We start from the raw sequence: 24,467 nt of genomic DNA on the forward strand, positions 1-24,467 counted from the left end.
AGTTCAGTTCTTTTTTTTTGCTATCAGTGGCTCTCCTTTCAGGTATTTAAATTGCCAAATGCATTTTTTGTACTTCAGAGCAGATGTTTTTGAAAACAATGCTTTTCTATTCTCATGGGAGTCATATGCCTGACTAAGTGAATGAATTGCTTTCAGCCGGATTGTAAAACTTATTGAAAACAAATGCTACCTTTATGTCTGCACCCTTAAATACCAGCAACACAAGCAAAAACTTGCTATTGTCTAGGATGCTGTCTTGTACAACAAGATGGCCTTTAATTTCTTGCTCCTTGTATTCACAGTGTGCCTTTCTCAGCTTGTTTCTCAAGAAAAGGCTCTTGTACCACAAGAAAGCTTTGTTGGCCTTTATATTCAGGTCCATTTTACCTGAATGTCCTTACGATCCACAATGTCGCTTACTATTCACGAACAGTTCCTAAGGTTTGTTGTGTAACAAGCATCACTATCGTCAGCCTATTTATGCCCACTGCAGGATGAAAGCCTCTCCCAGAGACCTCAATTCACTCCAGCGTTGCACCAGCTGATTACATCTTAGGCCTGCAAATTTCCCAATTTTATTACACCACCCAATTCTCTGCCCTACTCGACTGTACTTCCCTTCTCTTGGCACTCATTCTTTGACACTAATAGACTGTTGGTCACCGGCCTTATCTATTACATGTCCTGCCCAGCTCCCTTTCTTTCCTCTTAATACCAACTAGACTCGGCTACCCTCAGTCGCTCTCGAATATACACATTAGCTTTTTGTCTCATTAAAATTATTTCTATAGTTCCTGTTCAATTACCATATAGTTTCTATATGCTAATAGAACTATAGAACATATACAGTTCTATAGTTTCTGTACCAGTAGAATACAGTGATTGACAATTGGCAAGAACTTTATTGAAGTGGCCTGAGAAATATGACCTGGGGGAGCCGAAGGCTCCTCTATAAAGTTGGTGGTTCTGCCCTCGACGGGACTGGGAGGTGGTGACTCTCTGTGACTTGCCAGATCCTCTGGACTGACTGTAGTTGGTGCGTGAATTCCGAGCTCTTCAGAAGGTGTGCCACTTGGACTTGTATTGAAGTTCGGAGCCCACATTATACAGGCATAGCCAGAGCATGTGGTCCAAGGAACAGCATGCGTGACCGCATTTGAAGCACGACTGTGGGTAGTTGGGGTCTGTCCAACTAAGTGCCCTGGGGTGAGGTACGATCTCATCTGTAAGAGCCTGAAAGTAACAGCTTGAGCCCTATTCAGTTTTGGTGAATGTGCACTTTTCTTTTGAAGGGCAGTGGTAAACTGCCTGTCCTGTTTTGGTAATGCCTGCCATATGTGCTGCAACCTCTTTTTTCTTTTTCTTCAGGTAAGGTACTATTGTGTTTTTACCTTACTTTTTTCCTTACCCTAGAATATTAATTTTGGAATATCAACTTTCGAATTCTTAATTGCCTTGTCTTTATCCATTTCATTATAACCACTGAATTCATGGCAGCTAATCTCCAATTATGGGTATGGGTCACAACACTCAGGTGAACAGGAAGAACCATATTCCCCAGCCAGGATTTTTATAATGACTTACCGAGGCTTACAAGCGAACATGCTTTGATGCCGGAACTTCAGACAGGGTGCAGACATATCGTGGACCCCATTTCAAACACCGTACTGCTGACACAGGTCATTTTCTGGCCGGTGTCCTGCTAAATGGAAGAATCAGAAAATATGACTGTTTCAATGAACATATAACAACTCATTACACTGACCACAAAGCTCACCTTACAGTGTTGAAACACTTCGAAAACGAAAAATAAATTTGTTTGTTAATGTTATCTGAGTCATTACTTCTTTATATTACAAAATTTGGATGCTTTATGTATGTATCATCAGACACCAACCATAGCACTGTTATCGTTTCATTTTCACTGTGGGAAAATGGCGCTGTCGCGGTAAGTTCGGAGCTGAAAGAATCATTGAAGTCTGATGTCATTTTTATTATTGTTTTATTAGTATTTTATTATTCCCTAGCAAATAATTAGCCTAGAAAGACACACTGTTGCACAGATTCTAGAGGCTGACTGCCAGTCATGAATTCTCATTTTCTTGTAAGTCCATTGAGCATATAATGTTTGTTTTTTGCATTAAATTAACCTTCGGTTCTACTCTTACACTGTCTCGGCTTAAGTCCCCAATCATTTGTTACGATTCATAACCAGTGTTTCTTAACGGGTCAATGCCATTTACAAAGTGCAGGTGGCTCAATTATTTGCCGCTGGTCCTAACTCCTCAACCTTCCCCTTGTGATAGCCTGAATACTTCCTCTAAACATGCACTGAATATCGTAGAAGTAGCAAGCATGCAATATGATGAGGTTTCATTGGCCTTGTCCTTTAGCAATTCAAAGCTAGTATTGAGTCTGGCTAAATCTGCTCAGGTCTCCACCAGGACATGACCATTACGGTGTCTCAAACAACCCTATTAAAATTTGTTACAGAAGCAACCTCTCTTGACGTCAGTTTTTCCAAGCTCTCCCTTGTCAACTCAGCCAATTTCATTCCAAAATATCATCCGTGTTGAAAGCACCCCAGAGGCACATTTAGTTTGCATGCTCAATGGCGTCAGCACGGATATGCATGCATTGGTGGCTGCTGGAGGCTGCTGCACATTTCGTCCCAAAAGCATTGTATCCTGTAACATTGATTTCATCGAGCCCAATTGGGAGGGCATCGCGTCCAGCCTCAGCGGAGCATACTGTGAATCATCTCGTATTTGTGCAAAGTTCAGGAGGGCATGTGTGTTTCACACAGATACATGCTATCTGCTGCTCTAGACCATTCTGTCAATCTGTACTTCAACGTAATACATTGAACTTTGTATAATTGTAGCAAATGCATGCAAAGGAATAAGTCAAGGAGAAGTTTGCCATTCATTGTACCAATAGCATTGTGCGAGAGCTGCTCTGTATGTGGTGGAAACGAGCTTCAAAATCTTTCAGGCCTCTTCAGACCGAAGCTTCCGTTTTCAAGTACATGCATTAGTGCTTGAAAAGCACCACATCGCTTTACCAGCCTCTGAGCTCTGTTTGATGCTATACATATGCTTCTACCTTTGTCTTCCCTTGACTCAGTTCTTTTGCAGGTGACAGGACTTAGACTCAACGTTTATGGGGAAGGTCTCGGGTGGTTCCCGCACCTTGCATATAGAAGGCTCTCACTTTTTTCTTGCAGTAAAGACGGGCAAGAAGAATAAAACAGTGAATGAAACACTTCAGTTAAAGTACAGCTTATTAACCGTTAACAATGCGTTGACTTCACGATACGTAATCAACATGGTGATTCAATTATATCTTTTACATGACCTTTTGTGCTCTGTGTTTATTTTGAATTAGTTGCACCAAGCAAAGTGCTATAGTCGATGTTCTGCTGTGAAATCTGGAAGCACAATTAAAATTCACCTTGTTCATAATCACCTAAGCATCTAGCCAATCCGGTCGAAACATTAAATATTGAAGTCCCCGCAGGGGCGTCTGCGTCAGCAGGCGTTTGGTGTGTTGCGACACCACGTACCCGAGCACACGAGGGTTGGACCCTCCCGCGTTTAACCGTGCGCGGCTTAGCCGTGTCCGGGGGAAGGGGGATCCTGGGGGTTGAGCCGGTGCCGGGTTTCGGACCTTTAAGCCCCCCCGGTGGAGGCAACACACCTCTTTGGTCTGTGCTTCACGTAGACGGCATCCCCGGACTGACCCGCGTGGGGGAAATCGGTAGTTGCCTTTTCCTGTCTCTCCCTCTCCCTCCAACCTTCGTCTTTCTCTCACCTTCCATCTTTCCTGTCTCCTCCTGGCTTCTCTTTACTTACAATTTTTCCAGGCAGCAGGGGTTAACCTTGTGTAACCAATAGCCAACCTAGGTTATATCATATTTGGTTATAGTGGTAATGTACAGCTGGCGTTTGCAGGCCGTGTTTCACAGGTCCTGCAACGTCCCCTTGTAGGACACCACGGTGGGCGGCTGGCGTTACTGCCGAAATTACAATCTCTTATGGCTTCTTCCTTCCCCCATTACCTGATCGCTCTCTCAAGAGGGGGCGCAGCGATGAAGTCTTCGAATTTTTGCCCGTCAAAAAGAAACTTTTCCTCGTTTCCATGTAGTGCATTCCGAAACACCAGACAAACCCTTGCGAACAATGTCACTATTCCTCGTGTCCAAATCTCTTACCCAAATTTTTGGTACAGGCTAAAAAGCATCCAGAATGGCAAGCGGCGATCTCCTCTTGGAGCTCCGCAACCAGAAACAATATGAAAAGCTACCCAATCTAGTTTCATTTGGTGACGCGAAAGTAACAGCAACTCCTCATTGTACCATGTATACCACCCGTGGCGTTGTCTCCGATGATGAGCTCTTGGAGCTGACTGAGGCTGAGCTCTTGGAGGGCTTCAGTGAGCAGAACGTCATAAACGTTGAGCGAATTAAGATGAGGCGTGATAATAAGGAAATACAGACCAAACATCTGATACTTACTTTTGGCACAAGTGTTCTGCCCGAATCCATCGAGGCCGGGTATATCAAGCTCCGTGTTCGCGCATATGTTCCTAATCCCCTGCGTTGTTTCAAATGCGAGCGCTTCGGTCACAGTTCATAGAGATGCCGAGGCCGCCAAACCTATGCGAAATGCAGTGCTCGTGACCAAACCTCTAAATCTTGTGAAAACTTTCTACATTGTGTAAACTGTGAAGGGGAGCACGCTGCTTACTCGCGGTCGTGACCATCCTGGAAAAAAGAAAAAAAGAAAGATTGTGACGATAAAAGTAAAAGAAAACATAACTTTCAAGGAGGCACGCAGGCGGATATCCTACCTGCCCAAGAACATATTTACCGAAGTGGCGCGTCAGGGGGCAGCGCCACAACGTTCTCCGGAGGCTGTCTGACCCACACCCAGTGAGGCGGCAGTGACGCCATCCGCCCCCCCCTTCCTGCGGCTGCAGCTAGCGCTGCTACGGCAACTCAGTAGGAGTGACCATCTACCTCCGGGCAGGTGGTCTTAAAGGCCTCGTCCAACGTGCCGAGGCCTTCACGCCAAACAAAGCGCTCCGAAGAGCGCGTGTCCAACGCCTCGCTAGAGGCGATGGACACAACCTCCAGCAAGACGGCGCTACCAGCGCCTAAGGAGCGGCGAGGCACTCTCGATTGCTCCAAAAGAGACAAAACTCCCGTCACGGCGCCTGAACAAGTCTCGTGAGCTAATCCTCGTGTCTTAAACACACAGCACTAAACACAAATAACATAATGGATACACAAATACTATAGTGGAATGTAGGAGGACTTCTAAATAAGCTCGACGACATTAGAGAACTACTGCACAAACACAATCCCAAGTTGCTGTGTGTTCAGGAGACACTTATGAAACTTCCAAACAAGAACTTTCTTCGCAATTACTTCATCTTCCGAAGAGACCGCGATGAGGCCAACGCCTCTGGCGGAGTAGCAGTAATAGCGGACAAGGCGGTAGCTTGCCGACACGTCGCCCTTCAGACGACCCTTGAGGCAGTGGTAGTTCGGGCCATTCTTTTTAATAAATTAATCACTGTCTGTTTTATTTATATACCCCCGAACCATCATCTAAAAAAAGCCCCGCAGGGGCGTCTGCGTCAGCAGGCGTTTGGTGTGTGGCGACACCACGTACCCGAGCACACGAGGGTTGGACCCTCCCGCGTGTAGCCGTGCGCGGCTTAGCCGTGTCCGGGGAAAGAGGGATCCTGGGGGTTGAGCCGATGCCGGGTGTTCGGACCTTTAAGGCCCCCCGGCGGAGGCAACACGCCTCTTTGGCCTCTGCTTCACGTAGACGGCACCCCCGGACTGACCCACCCGGAGTAAATCGGTAGTCGCCTTTTCCTGTCTCTCTCTTCTCAAACCTTCGTCTTTATCTCTCAGTTTACATCTTTCCTGTCTTCTTCTCTCTTCCATTTACTTCCTTTCTCCACGGCGGCAAGGGTTAACCTTGTTTGGATATCCTACCTTGGGTACACCATATTGGGTTATAGTGATGGCGTACGGCTGGCGTCGTGCAGGCTTGTACACAAGCTGTGCCGCGTCCCCTCGTTGGGCTCCGTGGTGGGCGGTCGGCGCTGTTGCCGAACATACACATTTTCCTATGGCAGCGCAAGCCTCTGTTGTTTATGATCGGCGTCTGGTGAGATGCCGCACCGAAGTACCATTTCAATTTTCCTTCCAAAGCAACGCCCCAACATTTCCAAAGTACTATGTAGTGCATAGTGAAAGAAACATTCCGGTAAGGAAACTCTCTCCTTTCCTGGTAGCGAAGTGTCTGAAAGACAAAATCGGACCAACATACAAAGCATCCAAAATGTCTAGCGGGGACCTCCTCCTAGAACTGAATAACAAAGATCAAGCAGATAAGCTCTCTGAACTTACCAGTATTGGCGAAGCGACAGTGACTGTTTCAGCCCACAGAACACTTAATACAAGCAGGGGAGTAATATCTGAAGAAGACTTCATTGGTTTAAGCGACGAGGAACTGCTGGAAGGTTTCCAGGAACAAAATGTCACCAAAGTACAAAGAATAGTAATCCGACGAAACGATCAAGAAATCCCCACCAAACATGTTATACTCACCTTCGGAACAAGCGTAATGCCCACTTCACTCGATGCAGGTTATGTCAAAGTCAATGTGAGACCGTATATCCCGAATCCCAGACGGTGTTTTAAGTGTCAAAGATTTGGACATGCTTCACATGCATGCCGAGGACAAACAACTTGTGCTAAATGCAGCTCCAACGATCACCAATCAGAGAATTGCACTTCTTCGCCACATTGTGTTAACTGCAAGGGAGATCACCCAGCTTATTCGCGGTCCTGCCCTTGCTGGAAAAAAGAAAAAGAAGTCATTGCACTAACTGTTAAAGAAAAAATCTCGTTCTTCGAAGCCAGAAAAAGACTGTCGTACCTTCCCCGAAGAAGTTATGCCGAAGTGACGCAGGCGGGGGCAGCGTCACAAAGGCCTCCGGAGTCCTCCGAGCCCACGCGCAGTGGTGCCGCAGTGACTCCTCCCGCCCCCGTGGTGGAAGCAGTCAGTACTGCTCCGCCCTCTTCAACGGCCCTGCAGACACCAGTCCCGCAGGGTCCTAAGATCAAGCGAACTCCAAGGCCCGAGACACGTGTCTCGGCGCCAAACTCTCGGTCCTCCAGCGCCTCAGAGAGAGCAATGGAGGTCGAAACAAAAACCCCGGTGTCCTCGACACCGAAGGACAAGCGCTCCCTCGAGCGCGGTAAGAGGGACAAAATCCCAATAACAACTCAAAATAAGAAGGCGATAACCTAACGGTTATCGCTCTGTTTGTATCTGCCTTCTTCACATCCATGTCACCTAACATCTTTCTTATCTCCCATTCACTCGTTAATATCACTTTTTACCTTTCAATTTTATAATGGCTTTTATGATCCATTGGAATTGTAGAGGTCTCTTACATAACTTAGGTGACATAAAAGACCTGCTAATAAACTTCTCTCCTGTGGCCCTGTGCTTACAGGAAACCAACCTAGGCGAAAAACACAAAAACATTTTGAAAGGTTTCACTGTTGTACGGCGCGACCGTACTCAGGCGAACCGGCTCTCAGGTGGTGTAGCCATTGTCCTGCCAGGTGGTATAGCAGCCAGAGAAGTTCCCATTAACACTCACATAGAAGCCGTTGCTGTCACCGTTTTAGCTCACAAAACCATCACCATTTGTTCAGTATACATTCCGCCGCATTTACATTTTCTATATTCCTATTTACATTTTCTATATTCCTATATTCCATTTCCTATATTCTGTTCACAAGAAAGAGAGGCCTGGTCCCAGATCCTTTTCTTGAACTGGGTGGACAAGAAATTCCTTTTAACAAAGAGCACACATTTCTAGGTGTTATACTTGACTCCAAGCTTACTTTCATTCCACACATAAAATGTCTAAAAACAAAATGTCTAAAAACAATGAACCTACCTAAAATCCTATCCCACACAACATGGGGTAGCGACAGGAAGTGCCTGTGGAATCTTTACAGGAGCCTAGTTCGATCACGAATAGACTCTGGTGCCGTAGTATATCACTCTGCCGCCCCGAGCACGCTAAAGATGTTAGACCCCGTTCACCATCTGGGAATCCGCCTGGCCACTGGCGTATTTAGAACAAGCCCTATTGAAAGTTTGTATGTTTGTAGTTTGTAGCATTACGTGCTGCGCATTGCTATCACGATGGTCTTATCATCACTTATGTGGTTCTGATGCTTTTTTGAGCTTGTTCTCTATTGAGACGTATGCTGTTCTGTATGTTGGATGCGTGATCCTAAAGAATGTGTATTTACTGTTCGTTTTACTTTGCAGAGTGATTGTAGCCTCTGCCTTACAGGGGTTTGAGCCATTTTTTTTATTTTTTGTTTACGAGGGTATGAGCCATTGATGACGACAGTTTTCAACTCGCCGTTCTCTATCTTGCATACACGATTCCAAAGAATCTAAGCAGTGTTCGCTTCACTTTGCTTAGGGCTTGTAGCTTCTGCCGTACTGGGCTATGAGCCATTACATTTCTTGTTTGCTTACAGTTGTATAGGCCATTGATGATGATATATGTTGTTGACCGAGAAAAAAAATGCTGGGAACACTAGCCATATACAGCGTCGCCAAAATAAATTTCTTGCGTGCAAAGTTTCGGTTTTCACTAGAGAGTTTCTGACCAATTGCCTTCGGCCGACACTGAATGACAGGCAGCTAGCATCATTTCTTGGTTGCAAGAAGGAACAGAGGATGAAGAAGTTTTCCACATGGCTCGGTTTCATTTGAAAGCACAGTCAGAGGGAACAACCGACGTGAGATCTCGGACTACATGCATCATCAAACACATAACACGAAGCAAATGCAGTGTACACCAATGGTTCACATGTGATGGAAAGCTATGTGTACAAGTTACAAATGAAGCCATAGATGACCTGGGGAGAAGCCCACTTCCACTTTTTTGCCTGGTGTTGCTCCCCTATTGTTGAAAGTTCCCCAAAGATTTTTTTTCTTTTCTGGGGTTGCAATGTATTTTGCACATTTTGGTTGAAAATAAATTTTTTGGGGGTATTTATGTTGTGTGGCCTTCAAGGGTTATATTTTACATTGAACTTTATTTCACACTTAAGTACCTAATCAACATTTCTAACGTCTGTTTTGCTTTCTTTGTTTCTTGAGCCCCTCTTGAGGCCTTTCAATTCTTCATTGGATTAGCATGTGCCCAACTACACACATCCCAGCAGGAATGTGCTTTGCAATAAAATGCTTTCTCTCCATCTCTAGCATTGTCCTTCAAAACTGAAATTTGCATTCAACACGTGCTTCTTCATTCTGAGGCCCAGTGATTTGTTCCTGTAGGCAGAAAAGATGCGGCTGGAAATACACGTCGTACATAACTTGCAAACCTAAATTAAATTCTACAGGCAAACATCCCAGCAGCAATCGTATTGTGTGTCCTTATTGGCCCCCTGCGAAATGAGGCCACGACGACCCAGATTTGATACCGCACCCTCGGACGTAGCAGTGCAATGCCAAAGCCAGCAAGACGAGTTGTCCTTATTAGCAACACACCTTCCTTAAAGATGATATGCTGTATGGCTGGTTAATATACGGTGATAATGAAGAAAGGAAAACTGTGGCACTGGTTGGGTTTAATAACGGGGATGCACCTTCCACGTCTGAAATTCATAATAATATTCCACAAAATTTGGCTCTAAGTATGATGTGTGCCCAAATTATTATTCCAAGAACTGGTTCCAGTGATGTCAGCTGAGTTCAAGCATGGGTCCAATTACTTCTAACTGGACCAACTCAAACCATCTTGCACCGGCAAGCTCTACGTCCTAGTGGTTTTAGTGCAATCAAATGATTTGGATGACCAGCCCTCGCTCTGCAAGTTCGGCACAACAATTTACGACCAGTTAGGTAGTATGCAAAAAAAGTGGCATGAGAAAGATTTTTAGTCATTTAATAAATGCATAGGCAAGGCTGCATCATCAATCGACGGAGAAGTGGGAATCAATCGAATTGAGGTCTCGGTGAACGTCGCGAACACGTCCTCGCTGGCGGAGCAGTCTTCTCGGTCGTCGACATCGGCCTGGCAGTCCTCTTAAGCTAACATTCTGGAACGGTCGATAGTGGTAGTCACGGTGCTGTCGCCGATGGTCATCGCCGAGAAGACACTCACGTTCAACTCACTGTGAATACGTGAGCCTTCACAACTCTCGTCAAGCCTTGTGGTGGGGGTTGAGGTGTGCTGGCTTGCTTTCGGCTTGGCAGACTCGCTTGATGAGCCGTAGTGCGCGATAAGCATTAAAAACTTGTCCTCGAGCGCAGCCAATTGATTTATGTCCCCATTGCCGCAACACCGGGAAAATGCTCCTCGCGCTATTTCAGTGCCTTGGGACAGCGTTGAAGCGCTTCTGCAATTAGGCGACACTGGCTTCATGCGTACACGATACGGTGTCGTACGCTGTAGGGCACCCATTTGCCTTCTGCTGCTGTGGATGCACTCACATAGAGCGTTCAGTGCGTTGACTGTCTGCCTTGCGGCCGTGAGATGCTGACTACGCATTGTCGCTGTCCTGTCTTCAGCTAACGCCGCCAACGGTTTTGACATGAGGCTGCTGGTGCCATAAAGCGCCCAGGCTTGTTCCATTACGCCATCCAACGCTGAGCAGACTTCACACCAAAGATCTGGCAACGAATTCTGCTGGAGCGGTACCGTAGTCAACGGCTTCTCGGGGAGTAGTCCCTCGGGTGTGCGCCATAGAGAGACGTTCTGGTGGTCGAAAGAACTCATGTTTTTGACTTCTTTGCTTTTTACTCGTTGCCAAGAGTTACAGTAGGGACAGTGAACGCATAAGAAACTTAATTCAAGGGCTATGCTCGAGTGATGGTTCAATAAGACAACATGGTAGCCAGCAAGAATCGGCGTGTGATGTGAACGGACGTGTAGCAACTGCTTTGAAACGTGCTGGTTGCACCTGCCACCTAGTAGATCCCCAAATCGCACTCCCATATGTGAAAAAGAAACATATAGGGAAAGGGAAATAACAGAAGCTTAGTACATTAGAAAGGAAGGAGATAAATGTGTAAGCGCTCCCTCTCTTGCCTTGTCGGTAAAAGAAATAGCTAGCCAACGAACTAGCCTCGTGAAAATGCCTCATCAAGATCTTACTAACCCAAATGGCGCTTCGCTGGTGGAGCCCTCTGGGCAAACAGATGTGGATCGTAAACACTTTCGCTGCGGTCGGTATGCGGCAATAAATAAATAATTTAATGAAGTAAATAACTAATAATAATAAAAGTATTGCTGGACTTAGATACACTTTCCATGATACCTTCGTCTGAGGGCACTCGTGCCGTTTGAGCTGTAATCGCGCGATGCCGCACATTCCTCAAGACGCCACTCATATTGTGGTTTCCAGCCACCATACCAGTAGCTATAGAAGCCACCATACGACGGCTGAAGTATTGAAGGACTCGGACGGGATAGAGTGAAGCCGGTGCCGGCCATATTGCTAGAGATAAATGAGCACGTGTGGATGAATAATGAGGCTGAACACTATGATGGGACTGACAACCCATTTTTAAGGACCTAGTTTTTTATGCCGCAACGCAGGGCTCAACCTCGATAGTTTATACATATGCAGCGGTTACCTCGAAAAGCGGCCGAATATTTATTAAACAGTAATTTTTCGATATGGGGCAACAATCGAAGTGTTGCGTTATGTTGCAAGCATTTTCAGAACCGTAGAACCTTTATTTTCTAGAGCAACAACTTCTAAACTGTTTTTGGACTGAGAGATAGGTTACTCCTGAATGAAATTATTTACCTAAATCAATCAAAAATTTGCAGGATGATCTTGAGGCTTTTTGTGTGCAAGGTGCCTCAGAAGTTCCCTTATCACCACTATATCAAAGAACGCCATAACACTATGCATGCATACAAACGGGCCTTTAAAGTTCAGTTCTTTCTTTTGCTATCAGTGGCTCCCCCTTCAGGTATTTCAATTGGCAAATACATTTCTTGCTCTCCAGAAAAGACGTTTTTGAAAACAATGCTTTTCTACTCTCTTAGGAGCCATATGCATGACTGAGTGAATTGCTTTAAGCCAGATGGAAAAACTTTTTGAAAACAAATGCTACATTTATATACGCACCCTTAAATGCCAGCAACACAAGCATAGACTCGCTAATGTCTAGGATGCTCGCTTGTACAACAAGATGACCTTTAATTTCTTGTTCCTTGTATTCACAGTGTGCCTTTCTGAGCTTGTTTCTCATGAAAAGGCACAAGAAAGCTTTGTTGGCCTTTATTTTCAGGTCCATTTTAGCTGAATGTCTTCACGATCCACAATGTCGCTTACTATTCCTAAACAGTTCTTAAGGGTTGCTGTGTAGCAAGCATCACCATCGCCAGCCTATTTACGCCCACTGCAGGATGAAAACCTCTTTCAGAGATCTCAATTCACTTCAGCTTTGCCCCAGCTGATTACATCTTAGGCCTACAAATTTCCCAATTTTATTACGCCACCTAATTCTCTGCTCTACTCGACTGCTCTTCCCTTCTCTTGGCACCCATTCTTCGACTCTAACAGACTATTAGTTACCTGCCTTGTTCACAACATGTCCTGCCCATCTCCCTTCCTTTCCTCTTAATACCAACTAGACTCGGCTACGCCCAGTTGCTCTCGAATATGCACATCAGCTTTTTGGCTCATTAACATTATGCCTATAGTTTGTTTCATTACCATATAGTTTCTATATGGTAATGGAACTATAGAACATATACAGCTCTATAGTTTCTGTACCAGTAGAATGCAGTGATTGACAATTGACAAGAACTTTATTGAAGTGACCTGGGAAACATGACTTAGGTGAGCCGAAGGCTGCCCAATCAAGTTGGTTGTTCCGCCCATGACGGGACTGGGAGGTGGTGACTCTCTGTGACGTCCCAGGCCTTCTTGACGGACTGTAGTTGGTGCGTGAATTCCAAGCTCTTCAGCAAGGTGTCCCATTCGGACTTGTATTGAAATTCGGAGCCCACGTTATACAGGCATAGCCAGAGCATATGGTCGAAGGCGCAGCATGCGTGTCCGCATTTGAAGCACGACTGTGGGAAGTTGGGGTCTATCCAACTAAGCGCTCTGGGGGAGAGGTAAGATCTCATCTGTAAGAGCCTGAAAGTAACAGCCTGAGCCCTATTCAGTTTTGGCGATTGTGCACTTTTCTTTTGAAGGACAGTGCACAATGCCTGCCATATGTGCTGCAACCTCTTTCTTCTTTTTCTGCTGGTAATGTATTAATTCTGTTTTACCTTCCTTTTTTCCTCGCCCTACAATAATTATTTTGGAATTTCAACTTCAGAATTGTTAATTCCTTTGTCCTTATCAATTTTTTTCAACCACCCAATTCATGGCAGCCAATCTGCCACTGTGGGTATGGGTTACAGCGCTCAGGTGAACAGCAAGAACAATAATCCCCAGCCAGAATATTTAACATGACTGGCTGAGGCTGACAAACGAACATGCTTTGATGCCAGAACTTCAGACAGGGTGCAGACATATCGCGGACCTCATTTAAAGCACCATACCACTGACACAGGTCATTTTCTTGCCGTTGTTCTGGTAAATGGAAGAATCACAATATATGACTGTTTCACTGAACTCGTAATAAATCATTACACTGACCACAAAGCTCATCTTACAGTGTTGAAACACTTTGAGAATGAAGAATAAATTTGTTTCTTCGAAGTTATCTGAATTATTATTTCGGTGTATTAAAAAATTTGGATGCTTTTATGTACGTATCATAATTTAGACACCAACCATAGCACTGTTATTTCATTTTCACTGTAGGAAAATGCTGCTCTCGCAGTAATTTCGGAGCTGAAGGAATCATTGAAGTCTCATGTCGTTTTTATTATTGTGTAAGTTCCCTTCTCACGATGAGAGTCCCTAGCAAATAATTAGCCTAGATAGACATACTGTTGCACAGATTCTAGAGGCTGACTGGCAGTCATGAATTCTCATTTTCTTTTGAGTCTATAGAGTATATGAAGTTTGGCTTTTGCATTAAATTAACCTTCAGCCCTACTCTTACAGTTTCTCGGCCAATGTCCCCAATCATTTGTTACATTTCATAACCAGCGTTGCTTAACGGGTGAATGTCATTTACAAACTGCAGGTTGCTCAAATATTGGCCGCTGGTCTTAACTCCTCATCCTCCCCCGTATGATAGCCTGTATACTTCCTCTAAGCATGCACTGAATAGCATAGAAGTAGAAAGCATGCAATATGATGAGGTTTCATTGGCCTAATCCTTTAGCAATCGAAAGCTAGTATTGAGGCTGGCTAAATCTGCCGAGGTCTCCACCAGGACATGACCATTGCAGTGTCTGAAACAAACCCATTAAAATTTGTTACAGCAGCCACTTCTGTTGACGTCAGTTTTTCCAAGCTTTCCCTGGCAATGCAGCTAATTTCATTCCAAAATATCATCCCTGTTGAAAGCACCCCCGAAGCACATTTAATTTGCATGCTCAATGGCATTAGCATGGATATGCATGCATTGGTGGCTGCTGGAGGCTATTGCACACTTTGTCCGAAAAGCAGTGTATCCTGTAACATTGCTTTCATCAAGCCCAATTGCGAGGACATCTCATCCAGCCTCAGTGGAGCATCCTGTGACTCATCTCATATTTGTGCAATGTTCAAGAGGTCATGTGTGTTTGACACAGATACATGACATCTGCTGCTCTGGACCGTCCTGTCAATCTGTACTTTAGTGAATACACTGAACTTTGCATGCATTTGCTACAATTATACAAAGGAATAGCTCAAGGAGGTTTGCGATTCATGGTACCAATAGCGTTGTGAGAAACCTGCTCTGTGTCTGGTGGAAATGAGCTTTAAAATCTTTCAAGCCTCCTCAGATCGAAGCTTCTTGTCTTCAAGTTCATGCAGTAGTGCTTGAAAAGCACCACATCGCTTTACCAGCCTCTGAGCTCTTTTAGATGCGCAACGTGTGCTTCCAACTTTGTCCTCCCTTGACTCAGTGCTTTTGCAGATGAAAGGACTTACACTCAACATTTATCTGCAAGGCCTCTGGTGGCTGCTGCGCCTTGCATATGGAAGGCTCTCAGTTGTTTTTTGCAGTAAAGACGGGCAAGAAGAACAACACAGTGAATGAAACACTTGAGTTAATGAACAGCTTACCAACAGTTAACAATGCATTGACTTCGCAATACATAATGAACATGTGATTCAATAATACCGTTTAAATTTCTTTTTGTGCTCTGTGTTTATCTTGAATAAGTTGCAGCCAGCAAAGTGCTATAGCCGATGTTCTGTAGTTCTGCTGTAAATACTAGAAGCACAATTAAAATTCACCTAGTTCATCATCACCTAAGGATCTAGCCAATCCAGTCCAAGCATTTAAAATATAAGCGGATGTAACAAAATATGTCACCTTTGCAAAACCCAGTGATCTTGGCCAATCGGCATGCCTCCATGCTTCACGCAGAATGATATCCTTCAAGAACTGATAGATATCGCAATGTTTACTTGGAAGTCATTTGATTTCTATAACCTTAACATGGAAAGGTGTTTAAAATAATTGTGTCATTCATTTTTATATTCGAAGTATACAACCTGTATATTACTGACCAAGTTGAAGGCAGCAAATATCAGCATTCAAACCTGCATGTAGCCACAGTATTTTTCTTGCAGATATACGAGATCAAATAGATACATTTAATAAGTACCTTTTAGTGCTTGGTCTGCTTGAGATGTTAACTTTCCACAAACTTATCAATTTACCTTAAACAAGTACTCACATGAAAATTTGGTGCGCTGCTTTTCTCGTTTTCTTTAGTGGTGGTCAACCCCATGGTTACGGCACTAAGCCCCTATTTCCTTGAGAGCATTCAAAATGAATGTACTTACAGGACCTTTGCTATGAACACTACAAAAAATAGTAGAACAGGGCAAACATTTTCTGTTAGCACTTATTTAAAGGAGGTTTACGTAAGGGGTAGGTGTAAAGAAAGGTTGTGTCAACAGGTAGTCGATCATGTTCTCGGAAAACAATTATGGGCAGGTGACGGCAGCAATATAGTGAATAAGCCCGTTTCCGCCTTTCGCTGCACAAGGAAAGAAGCAAGACAAAAAATCAACAATTCTTAGGAATTTGCGATAAGGTTGCATTTGGTCACCGGTACGGTGAGATATGTATACCGGTGAGGTACTGTAAAGAATTCTATTAAGTGATGAAAACAAAAACCTATGGAACAGGCAAAGTGTGGCTGTGCATTTGCAGAAAGATAATGTTCTCAAGCGAGACTTGCTTTGAGGGAGGTAATGTTAAGTAAATGAATCTGGTGGCATAATATTGTACCACCGCACTGTCATCTACTATGCATGCTCAGTGTGGGGACCATATTGGTGGCGTAAAATACTGTTTCGAGGAGATAATTCATTTTTAGGCTTGCAGTTTAATCCCTTAGGCATTTTGGATGAGTCTAGCTTGTCAACATGATACTAGTAAGCTTTGCATCAGACGAGCTCAGCTCGCCTATCGCTATATTCCCGTTTTCAAAGTAATCTGGAAGAACGGAGTGCGTTGACTCAGATTTCTTTACTTCTTGGATGGCTGCACAGTGTCAGCGATCAAAACTGGCATTTATGGCATTTTTTGTGTTTAGCACATAGATGACAGCACTTTTTCAGCATTTGAAGGCCAGCATTTATTCTGTCCTTCTGTGAAACCACATAAATCACAGCACTTTGTCAGTGCTTAGAGACCATGTTTTTAAATGAGGCTCGCAGAATAGTTGATTTTGAAGCAGGGGAATATAAAGCATTTTCCCTGATTCCTGCTGTACCGTTTGTTGCAATGACAAATAGACATATATTGCCTCGGGAAGAAGTAAAATCAGGTTTGCACGTGTAGAGTATGAAGTAGATTGGTGGAAAATGCTTTCGAAGTACTTTGGAAAAACAGAAGCTTGAAAATACGCTATAAAAGAAAGAATTGAAACAAGGTCACTCTTCGTCCAAATAATAAAGTGTTGACATATTTTGGCTCGTGACAAAGGTGAGGCTACAGGTGATCATTTGTAACCAGACAGAAACCATGTGTAAAGGATTCAATGCGCCACAGTAGTAGTGAAATGCATGAGGTTCGCAGTGCAAGTTGTTTAAAAGAAAGAAGATTTAAAATATTGGAGTGCAGCCTCTGTTAAGGCTGTCTATATTACATCTCATTAATTTAATGTAGTGCAGCCAAGGCCAGGCGTCGTGTGAGCTGTTAAGTAATGGGAATCCGCAATGTTTTGTAAGATGTGATGTGGGATCGTCTTTTATGCACCACTAATGCTACCACGAAAAGTCCACCCAGTGGGCCTCACAAGGAAGACAGTCCTAGGCAAACCATGCAGCAGCCCATCTGGTTAGTTGATCTGACCCATAGCTATTGCAATTATGCACAGATTTAGTGAGACAAAGTGGTGAGCCCTATGCTGTAAAGAAAAAAAGCCTAATAAAAATTTAGAGTGCAGTAATAGATTCATGTTGCTTTCCGTTAGCTGTTCACTTTGCTTCACTTCATTAACCGTCTATGAACGAGTGTTGGCAACACTCGTCTGTAACTGGTTAATGAAAAATTCATGAGCTACTCCACTCTGTGCAGGTGTATGTCCAGCAAAGCGTTTGAGAACAACCACTACAAGTGCTGCGAGCGGTATGCAATGATTCATGGCTGTAGAGTAATGGTAGTAGTGCTATGTCAGAGTAATATTAGGAATGGGAGTGATCGTGATTTGGACATCACACAACTGCTCATAGCAGTACTGCAACTACACTTAAATCAGTTGCTAGGCTGGTTATATTATATACGAAAGACTACGGGGCATCACGCACCACGTCGAAAGCTGGCATCGAACCTTTACCGGAAACGTTTATTGGGAGCAGTACGTGCTGCGCATTGGTATCACGATGGTCTTATCATCAATTAAGTGGTTCGGATGCTTTTTTTGAGCTAGTCCTCTATTGAAACGTATGCTGTTCTGCATGTTGCTTGCGTGATCCCAAAGAATGTGTATGGACTGGTCGTTGCACTTTGCAGAGTACTTGTAGCCTCTGCCTTACAGGGGTTTGAGACATTGCATTTTTTTGTTCGCGAGGGTATGAGCCATTGATGATGACAGTTTTCAACACCTCTTCTTTATCTTGTACGCAAGATTCCAAAGAATGTAAGCAGTGTTCGTTTCACTTTGCTGAGGGCTTGTAGCTTCTGCCTTACTGGGCCATGCGCCATTACATTTCTTGCTTGCTTGCGGTTGTATAGGCCATTGATAATGATAGATGTTGTTGACCGAGAAAAAAATACAGGGAATCCTAGCCATATACTGCGTCGCCATAATAAATTTCTTTCTTGCCGAGTTTCGGTTTTCACTGGAGAGTTTCTAACCAAATGTCTTCGGCCGTCACTGAATGACCGGGAGCCAGCATCATTTCTTGGGCGCGAGCAGGAACAGAGGATGAGGAAGAAGTCACATGGCTCGCTTTCTTTTGAAAGCACAGTCAGAGGAGCCAACCGACGTGAGATCTCGGACTACATGCATCCTCACACACATAACATGAAGCAAATGAAGTGTACACCAATGGTTCACATGTGATAGAAAGCTATATGTACAAGTTCCAAATGAAGCCGTAGATGACCTGGGGAGAAGCTCACTTCCAGTTTTTTGCCTGGTGTTGCTCCCCTATTGCTTAAAGTTTCCACAAAATTTCTTTTTTTCCTGGGGTTGCAATGTATTTTGCATATTTAGGTGGAAAATAAAGCTTTTTGGGGGTAGGTATATGGTGTGGCCTTCTAGGGTTATATTTTGCATAGAACTTTATTTCACACTTAAATACCTAGTCAACATTTCTAACGTCTGTTTTGCTTTCTTTCTTTGTTGAGCCCCCTCTCTGGTGCTTTCAATTCCTCTTTGGATTAGCATGTGCCCAACTACACACATCCCAGAAGAAATGTGCTTTGCAATAAAAAGCTTTCTCTCCATCTCTAGCATTGTCCTTCAAAACTGAAATTTGCATTCAACAAGTGCTGCTTCATTCTGTGGCCCAGTGGTTTCTTCCTCTAGGCAGAAATGATGGGGCTGGACATACGCGTCATACATAACTTGCACACCTAAATTAAATTCTACAGGCAAACATCCCAGCAGCAATCGTATTGTGTGTCCTTATTCCCCCCATCGAAATGAGGCCACGACGACCCAGACCCTTGGATTTAGCAGTGAAATGCCAAAGCCACCTAGACGAGTTGTCCGTATTAGCAACACATCTTCCTTAAAGAGGATATGCTGTATGGCTGGTTAATATACGGTGATAATGAAGAAAGGAAAACTGTGGCACTGGTTGGATTTCATAACGGTGATGCCCCTTCCATGTCTGAAATTCATTATAGTTTTCCAGAATATTTGTCTCTAAGTATGATGTGTGCCCAACTTATTACTGAAAGAACTGGGTCCAGTGATGTCTGCTGCGTACAACCATAAGTCCAATCACTCCTAACTGGACCAGCTCAAACCATCTAGCACCGGCAAGCTCTACGTCCTTGTTGTTTGAGTGCAATAAAAAGATTTGGATAACCAGCCCTCGCACTGCAGGGTCGGCACAACACTTTATGACCAGTTAGGTCGTATGCAAAAAATGGCAAGAGAAAGATTTCTAGTTTTTTACTTAATGCATAGGCAAGGCTGCATCATCAATCAACGGACAAATGGGAATGAATCGAATTGAGGTCCCGGTAAACGTCGCGCATGCAGAGCACGTCCTCGCTGGCGGAGCAGTCTTGTCGGTCGTCGTCATCGGCCTGGTAGTCCTCTTCAGCTCACATTCTGGCGCGGTCGATAGTGGTAGTCACGGTGCTGTCGCCGATGGTCATCGCCGAGAAGACACTCACGTTCAACTCACTGTGAATACGTGAGCCTTCACAACTCTCGTCAAGCCTTGTAGTGGGGGTTGAGGTGTGCTGGCTTGCTTTCGGCTTGGCAGACTCGCTTGATGAGCCGTAGTGCGCGATGGGCACGAAAAGCCTGTCCTCTAGCGCAGCCAACAGGTTTATGTCCCCGCTGCCGCAACGCCGATAAAATGCATCTGACGCTATTTCAGTGCCTGCGGGCAGCGTTGAAACGCCACTGCAATTAGTCAAGTCTGGCCTCCTGCGTACAAGGTACGGTGTCGTACGCTGTCGGGCACTCATCTGCCTGCTGTTGCTGCGGAAGCGCTCCCGTAGAGCTGCGTTCACTGTCTGCGTTGCGGCCACGAGATGCTGACTTCGCATTGTCGCTCTCCTGTCTTCAGGCAATGCCACCAGCGGTTTCGACATGAGGCTGCTGGTGCCATAAAGCGCCCAAGCTTGTTCGATCACGCCAACCGACGCTGAGCACACTTCACACGAAAGATCTGGCAATGACTTCAGCAGGAGCGCTACCGTAGTCAACGGCTTCTGGGGGAGTAGTTCCCCGGGTGTGCGCCTTGAGAGATGTTCTGGTGGTCGAAAGCACTCATGTCATCGTTGCCAAGAGTTACAGTAGGTACAGTGAACGCATAAGCAACTCAATGCAAGGGCTATGTTCGAGTGATTGTTCAAAAAGACAGCATGGTAGCCAGCAAGAATCGGCACGTGGTATGAACGAATGTGTAGCAACTGCTTTGAAACGTGGTGGTGGCACCTTCGACCTAGTAGAGCTCGAAATAGCTCTCCCTTATTTGAAGAAAAACAACATATAGGCAAATGAAAAGGTAAGAGGCAAAGGAAAATAATAGAGCCCTATTACATTAGAAAGGACGGAGATAAATGGGTAAGCGCTCCTTCTCTTGCGTTGTCGGGAAAAGAAATAGCTAGCCAACGAACTAGCCCTCATGAAAGTGCCTCTTCAAGATCTTACTAACCCAAATCGTGCCTCGCTAGTGGAGCCCTCTGGACAAACAGATGTGGATCGCAATTACTTTGCTGCTGTCGGCATGCAGCAATAAATAAATAACTTAATGAAATAAATAATTAAAAATTATAAAAATATATCTGGACTGTGATACACTTTCCATGATACCTTCGTCTGAGTGCACTCGTGCCGTTTTCGGTGCAATCGCGCGATGCCTCGCGTTCTTCAAGGCGCCGCTCGTATGGTGGCTTCTAGCCGTCATACCAGTAGCTTTAGAAGGCACCATACCGCGGTTGAAGTATTGAAGGACCCTGACGGGAGAGAGTGAAGCCGGCGCCGGCCATATTGCTAGAGGCAAACGAGCACGGGTGGATGGATAATAAGGCTGAACCCTTTAAAGGACTGACAACCGATTTTTAAGGACCTAGTTTTTTATGGCGCAACGCAAGGCTCACCTTCGATAGTGTATACATCTGCAGCGTTTACCTCTCAAAGCGGCCGGATATTTATTATACAGAATTTTCAATCTGAGCAACTTCTGAAAATGTAAGAGTCCTTGCTCCAGCAACGCTGAGAAGTGAGAGCGATGTCGATAGTCCGCCTTGCAATTTGTGAAAGCCGCCCATTGTTCTGATTTCACGGGAGTGAGTGTAACGGCGGTGAAGAACCTATATTTTGACGTTGTCAGACAAATTTGAAAATAAAAAGCTGGTGCTATAAATTGTTCCCGTACTGACATGTCTCATAATTGTACCGCGCTTTTCCGCAACTAGACGCCTACATCATTGCTGGGCGCCCCCATCGTGGTGGTTATGTCGATAGACGAGCCAAGCCAACTTATCGAAAACGCCCCGCAAGGGCGTCTGCGCCAGCAGGCGTTTGGTGCGTTGCGACACCACGTACCAGAGCACACGAGGGATGGACCCTCCTGTGTGTAGCAATGCGAGGCTTAGCCGTGTCCGGGGAAAGGGGGATCCTGGGGTTGAACCGATGCCGGATGTTCGGACCTTTAAGGCCCCCCAACGGAGGCAACATACCACTTTGGCCTCTGCTTCACGTAGACGGCACCCCCGGACTGACGCACCCGGTGGAAATCGGCAGTCGCCTCTTCCTGTCTCTTTCTCCTCGAATCTTCGTCTTTCTCTCTCACTTTCTAGCCTTTCCTCTCTTCTTCTCTCTTCTGTTTACTTCCTTTCTCCTTGGCGGCAGGGGTTAACCTTGTGTGGCTGTCCTACCTCGGGTATACCATATTTGGCTATAGTGATGGCGTAGAACTGGCGTCGGGCAGGCTTGTAAACAAGCTCTGCCACGTCTCCTCGTTGGGCTCCGTTGTGGGCGGTCGGCGCTGTTGCCGAACATACACATTTTAACGCGATAGCGTTAAGGAGCTCGTGTCGCAGAAAAGCCGGTGTCGTCGGCGTCGGTGTCGGCGTCCGCGGCGTTGGCCGTGAGCGATAAATCACGGCACGCACTTCATAAATAAAAAGCAACTTCCAAGACGGGCTGGGTGGGAATCGAACCAGGGTCTCCGGAGTGTGAGACGGAGACGTTACCACTGAGCCACGAGTTCGATGCTTCAAAGCGGAACAAAAGCGCCTCTAGTGAACGCGGTGTTGCCTTAGAAACGAGCTGTTTCTAAGGCTCAGGCGTGCGTCGCTTGCTCAGGCGCACATTTCATTGTCGCGCCGAACGCTGCGTTGCTCGACGCTCACCGCGTCCGATGCGGGGCGCGTAGTCGCTGCGCCATAGCCCATTGTCTTACACCCCTTGGCGGGTCGACGGGAACGCTGTCGCGTTCCACTCTTGAAGGCGAAGCTTAAGCGTCCTCCAATTTTTTCCTATGGCTGCGCAAGCCTCTGTAGTCTATGATCGGCGTCTGAAAAGATGCCGCACCGAAGTACTGTTCCAATTCTCCTTTCGGAGCAACGCTCCCTCATTTCCCTAAGTTCTATGTGCTGCACAGCGAAAACAACGTACCAGTAAGAAGGCTGTCGCCATTCCTAGTGGCCAAGCGTCTAAAAGAAAAATCAGACCTACATACAAAGCCTCAGAAATGTCTAGCGGGGACCTCCTCCTAGAACTATATGACAAGGATCAAGCGCAAAAGCTCTCGGAACTTACCAGTATTGGCAACGCGCCAGTAACAATTTCACCACACAGGACACTAAATACAAGTAGGGGTGTGATATCAGAACTATGAAATTGGCTTGAGCGTTGAAGAACTGCTGGAAGGTTTCCAGGAACAGAATGTTACCAAAGTTCAAAGAATTGTCATCCGCAGGAATGACCAGGAGATCCCAACCAAACATGTTATACTCACCTTCGGAACAAGCGTAATGCCTACTTCACTCGATGCAGGTTATGTTAAAGTCAATGTGAGACAATATATCCCGAACCCCAGACGATGTTTCAAGTAGCAAAAGGTTTGGAGATGCTTCACATGCATGCCGAGGACAAACAACTTTTGCTAAATGCAGCTCGAACGATCACCAATCTGAGAATTGCCCCTCTTCACCACATTGTGTTAACTGCAAAGGAGATCATCCCGCTTACTCGCGGTCTTGCCCTTGCTGGAAAAAAGAAAAAGAAGTGATTGCACTGACTGTTAAAGAAAGAAACCTCGTTCGTTGAAGCCAGAAAGCTACTGTCGTACCTTTCGCGACGTAGCTATGCCGATGTGACGAAGGTGGGGGCATCGTCACAGAGGCCTGAGGAGTCCTGCGAGCCCACGCACAGTGGTCCCGTAGTGACGCCGGCCGCCCCCATAGTGGAAGCAGCTAGTGCTGTTGCACCATCTTCAGTGGCCCTGCGGACACCAGTCCCGCAGGGCTCTAAGATCAAACGAACCCCAAGGCCCGAGACACGTGTTTAGTCGCCCAATTCTCGGTCGTGCAGCGCTTCATAGAGAGCGATGGAGATCGACACATAAACCCCGGTGTCATTGACACCGAAGGACAAGAGCTCTCTCGAGCGCAGTAAGAGGGACAAAATCCGAATAACCACCCAATATAAGAAAGCGATAACCTAAAGGTTATCGCTCATTTGTATTAGCCTTTTTATATCCATGTCACCTAACAACTCGCCTCTTACTTTTTTCGTTGTGCCATTTCTTACCTTTCCATTGCAAAATGGCTTTTATTATCCAGTGGAATTGTAGAGGTTTCTTACACAACCTGGGGGACATTAAAGACATGTTAAGTAACTTCTGTTCTGTGGCCGTTCCTGTCACCATTTCAGCTCACAAAACCATCACCATTTGTTCAATGTACATTCCACCACATTCACATTTTACCGTAAGAGATCTTGATGTAATTTTAGATCAGCTACCTGAACCATTTTTAATGGGCGGTGATTCTAACGCGCATAACACGTTGTGGGGTAGTAAAACAACTGACACCAGGGGTCAAGCAGTTGAAGATTTTATCCTAACGAACGACATATGCCTTTTAAACACCGGTGCGGCAACTTAC

The 24,467-nt window shown here is 45.3% G+C and overlaps 1 long non-coding RNA gene across 1 annotated transcript; it reads right to left on the reverse strand.

The window, feature by feature from the left end:
• Nucleotides 1–1,087: 1,087 nt before the first annotated feature.
• LOC142584186 (uncharacterized) lies at nt 1,088–15,185 on the reverse strand. The gene is made up of 3 exons (XR_012828720.1): nt 15,131–15,185; nt 1,585–1,699; nt 1,088–1,201 (listed from the first exon to the last, which is right to left on the reverse strand). It is a non-coding gene; the product is annotated as an uncharacterized LOC142584186 (long non-coding RNA).
• Between the last annotated feature and the right edge of the window lie 9,282 nt (nt 15,186–24,467).

Source organism: Dermacentor variabilis, chromosome 6, assembly GCF_050947875.1.
Source record: "Dermacentor variabilis isolate Ectoservices chromosome 6, ASM5094787v1, whole genome shotgun sequence".
NCBI classification, from domain to species: Eukaryota; Metazoa; Arthropoda; class Arachnida; order Ixodida; family Ixodidae; genus Dermacentor; species Dermacentor variabilis.